Raw genomic sequence first — 5,273 nt, forward strand, 5'->3', positions numbered from 1 at the left:
CATCTTCCCTTGTCCTCCCTAAAACCCTTATAAAAAAGAAACCACCCTTGACTGCCCTGGTGTCATTTTTACCTTCTCCCTATGTAGTTGTTCACTTGGTGACACCATCAGATCATACAATAAAGGTCTATTTGTTTCTTGGGACCAGCTTCTTCTTCTTCTTTTTTTTTTTTTCTTGCCCTCAACTCTTTTTCTATCTAACATTTAGTAAATACTTCAAGTCATCTTTAATTTCAGCAAGCAAAGTTATGTACATAAGGAAGGTTGATAAAGAATTTTCATTCAATCCTGATGCAGCATCTTCTTATGGTCCATTTTCAAAAATTATTTATTTGGCATATAGACTAAACAGGTATGGTGAAAGGACACAACGCTGATGGACAGACACCTTTAATGATTTTCTCATGAACACAGTGAAGTGTAAAGGAAGCCCATCCCATACTGTATTATCCATTATTCATTATGATCCACAGATGAATGCACTTTCATTGTCAATAAAACACAAACTTATTTCTAATATTCTTTTTCAGCCAAGATCAATCTGACAGAATAATGACATTCTTGTTTCATAGCTTCTTAATTCAGTCTGAGTTTGGGGAAGTTTCCTGTTCTGTACTGCTCCAGCCATTTTTAAGTAATCTTCAGCAAGATTTGACTTGCATATGATATCAGTGATATTATTGCTCAGTGATATCCACATTCTGTTGGATCACATTTTTAATATATATTTGGTTCTTTTCTAGTTGGCCAACTAGAAATTTTCCAAACTTCTTGATATAGATGAGTGACTACATTCAGAGCTGCATCTACTTGTTTCCCTGAACTGATACCACATTTCCTGAAGCCTTAGTATTGCTAATGTTCTTATACTAATTGTTGATGTTCTTATTTACTTTCTGGTTCTTGGTCATATGCTACTTCCTGAAGTAGTTCAGCATTGACTAATTCTTTTTAGTACAATAATTCTGTATTTCTTCCATCTTCTTTGTTGCATCCTGACTCAGTCAATATTTCATGTATTTCAGAGATTAATTTTTCTTTTTTTGCAATTTTTTTAGCTTGATAAATGTCAAATGTGTTATTATTTTTTCTTTTCTAGATCACATTTTTTTGTCATTTATTACTTTGCTTTCATGACTGCCTTTTGAAATTTCTTTTTTTAAAATTTTTTTGAAATTTCTTTTGTTCTCTTCTTCATTTCTTCCTTTTGCTTTAGCTTCTCTACAATCATGATCAAGTTTCAGATTCTCTTTATTCTTGGTCTCTTTATTTCTTGTCTTTAATTACCATTTGCTTCCTTCGTTTATGATATTCTTGATGTCACTGAATAATACAGCTGGCTTCAGTTGTTAATTTTCAAGCCAGAAAACCTATTCTTTTTTAAAAATTTTTATTAATTTCAATGAACCGCTACAGAAATTTTGATTTCCATTCATTCATTGTTGTACTTTTTTCCCCTCCCCCAGTTCACTCTTCTCCTTGAAAAGCAAAAGAAAAACTTCTTCATTGGTTTACAATCCCCCCCACACATCCCCACCTCCACCCCCAGTAAATCATTATTCTTAGTCCCTAGACAACATCGTTTGCTCTTTAGCACTTTGGAGGGGCAGATTTTCCTAATGCAATTATTGAGAAACAATAATATTAGTCTGAGGACTAAGGTATACTTTATTCAGGCCATGGTATTTTGATTCACCTGCTATGTTGTTGATAGCTAGACAGTGAATTGAATACTTGATACTTTTAAACTGTGGGGTTGGAGAAAAGTACTCAATATCTCATGAACTGCCAAAACTGCAATATGTCTTTGAGAAGATGCAGTAGAGTTCCCTTTGGAGAAAAAGATGATAATGCTTAGTTATACATACTTTGGGCATGTTTGGAGAGGTTATTCCTTGGAGAACGACATAACACTTGGAAAGGCAGTCAAAGAGAGGAAGATCCTCAACCAGAAGGGTCGATACAGTGACGGCAGCAATGGGCTCAAGTGTGCGATTGTCAGGATGGCATAGGTTAGGACAGGTTTCAGATCTGTTGTTTATAGGGTTGCGATGAATCACACTCTAAGGTATGTATCAATCTTCCCTCTAGAAAATGGATTTATTCACTTTAAAAAAAATTCCACACTCTTTCATAACTTTTCTTGGTCTCTGTAGTCTAACTCATACTACTCCTTGATGGTTTTTCTCTGGCTGCAAACTACTTGAAAAATTATTTTACCTTCTTAAGAAGTAGCAACTTATTGCAGTTGAAGTAATTATTTTATCTTGTGATGGACTATTGTAAATTGTATAACTTATGCTGCTTCCTTTTCTGTGTTCTTTGTTCTTTTAGAGAAATTAAACTTATTTTTGTATATTGATCTTATATTCCTCTTTTTGAATGACCACATGAGCCAAATTTTAGTTTTGTTGATCTGTTTTCTTGATGTTGAGATGTAATCTATGTTAACGGCTTACTCTTTGATCTTATGCAGCAAGAAGGTCCTTCTTACTTTCAGTAAGCATGGTTGTGTTATCTTCATAGCTTAGGTTGTTCATGAGTATTCCTCTGATCCTGATACCACATTCTTCTTCGTATAATCTGGCTTCAGTTTATTGGCTTGGCGTACAGTTTTAATAGGCATGGTGAAGGGATGCAACTCTGAAACACATCTTCCTAATTTTAAACCATATGGTGTTTCCAGTTCTGGTTGGATAACTGCTTCTTGATCCAGGTATAGATTTTATATGATCACAATTAGATGTTCTGGGATTCCTATTTTTTCCAATGTTAGACATAGTTGGCTGTGGTACACCCAGTCAAATGCCTTTACATAGTCAATAAAAACAGCAAGATATTCTAGTATTCTCTCTTTTTAGCCTGGGTCCATTTGACATCAGCAATTATATCCCTGGTGCTAAGACCTTTTCTAAACCCAGCTTGAATGTCTAGAAATTTCCTGTCAGTGTACTGTTCCAGCCATTTTTGGATGATCTTCACAAGTATTTTGCTTGTATGTAATATTAATAATACTGTTCAATAATTTTCACATCCTGTTGGATCGCCTTTCTTGGGAATGAGAACAAGATTAGATCTTTCCCAGTCAGTTGGCCAGGCAACTGACCTCCACACTTCTTGCTACAGACTAGTTAGCACATCAAGTTTGGATCTTTTAGTTGAACATGCCAATCTATATCTCATCTATTCCCAGGACCTAATTCTTTGACAGTGTATCCAGCACAGCTTGAACTTCTTTCATTACCACTGACTCTTGTTCATATGGTGCTTCCTAAATTTTTTCAGTGTTGACCAATTATTTTTGGTATAGTGATTCTATGTTGTCCTTCCATCTCCTTTTAAAGCTTCCTGGATCATTCAGTTTTGCCCATGGAATCTCAGTATTGCAACTTGAGGCTTGTATTTGTTTTTCAGTTCTTTCAATTTGAACAATGCTGAACCAGTCCTTTCCTTTTTAGTCTCTGACTCCAGCTCTTTGCACATTTCATTATAATATTTTGCTTTGTCTTCTAGAGTCTTTGAAACTGTCTGTTCAACCCTTTCAGTTCACCTGTGACTCATAGTGACCTTATGTATACCAGCCCTAAACTCTATTCTATCCTATACCAATCTTATTGTCTCTGACACAACTATCCCCATTAACCCCATCATTGAATCTAATCCATCTCTTGCGCTGTCCCTCCACCCTCCCAAGCAGGATGTCCCCCTCCAAGGATTGGTCCCTTCTTACAACTTGTCCAAAGTATGTCAGATGAAGCTTCAGAATCCTTGCCTTTGAGGAGCAGCCTGGTCTCACCCTCTCTATAACAAAGCTGTTTGTTCTCCTAGCAGTCCATAGTATAGTCAATAGTTTTCTCCAGCATTACAGCTCAAAGACATCAATTTTCTTTGTATCATCCCTAACTATTGTTCACCTTTCTGATGCATAGCAAGTAATTGCAAAGACCATGGCCTGTATAAGGTGCACTTTAGCCTCCAGAATGACATCATTGCTCTTCAGTACTTTGGAGAGGTCTCTGACAGCAGACATTCCCAATGCAATTTGTCTTTTAATTTCCTGGCTATTGGTACTAAAAGTGTTGATTGTAGAGCCAAGCAAATTGAAGCTGTTGACAATCTCAATCTCTTCACCATCTATCATGATGCTGACAATGTGCCCAGTGGTGAGAATCTTTGTTTTCTTGATGTTGAGCCTCAATCCATATTGAAGGTTTCGGTCCTTGACCTTCTGCAGCAGGTACTTCAGGTTCTCCTCACTAGACCTCCTAAATGCAAATACGGAGTCAGAGGTCTTATTGTTTCAATTCAGTATTGAGCAAGGAGAAGAAAAAGTCACTGTCCTTTTGAATTGGTCTCCATCATGGCTTTCTTTTGAGTTGAGATGTTTTCTGGCCCTCCCAGTGCCTTCCCTGAGCAACATTTTCCCCCCTCTCTACTGAAGCCTCCGTTCATTAAGGCACAGATTAATAGGCTTAATGGATCACTTACTCATAGCCTTAGATTGCCCTTCCTATTTTAGAACTTTATCAGGAGAAAAGCTGCCTGGCAACTTAGGGCTCTCTTTTCCCTCATCAGTGTACACAATAACAGTAGCATGATAGAAAGAGAAATTTAATATAGTCATAAATATCTACAGTGGAGAGTTGATCTGTTAGGCAGTATTTTACAGTATAATTTAGACTCTTATGTAGGATTTTTTTTTCTTAGAGACTCTTGTAGTTGTTATGTGCCCTTGAGTTGATTATGACTCATAGTAACCTATCAGTGTTCAAGGCCTCAAACCTATTCCTGAGATGGTTTTGAAATCCAGGTGGGATAGACTCAAGGTCAAATTTTGGTTCCTGTGGATGTGGATTTGATTTAATTTTCCTCAGCTTCAGCTTGCCTATGAGTAGATATTGGTCTTTTCCGCAGTCAACACCTGGCCTGCTTTCCATGCTGATATTGAGCTTCTCCAGCAAATCTTTCCATAGATGTAACCGATCTGATTCCTATGCATACCATCAGATGTAATCCATGTGTATAGTTTGCGATTATGTTTCTTATAAAATGTATTTGCAATGAATAAATCATTGATTGTGCAAAATTCTATCATTCTATCTACAGCTTCATTTTTGTCACCAAGTCCATGTTTTCCAACTACTGATCCTTCTTCTCTGTTCCCAAATTTTGCATTACAGTCATTCATTATTATTACATTTGATTGCATGTCCAATCAATCTATAACTGCAAAAGTTTGTAGAAATTTTCCATTTTCTCCACTTGGCTCTGGT

Source organism: Elephantulus edwardii, unplaced genomic scaffold, assembly GCF_000299155.1.
Source record: "Elephantulus edwardii isolate Elephantulus edwardi_28Jun2011 unplaced genomic scaffold, EleEdw1.0 scaffold00043, whole genome shotgun sequence".
Taxonomy (NCBI): Eukaryota; Metazoa; Chordata; class Mammalia; order Macroscelidea; family Macroscelididae; genus Elephantulus; species Elephantulus edwardii.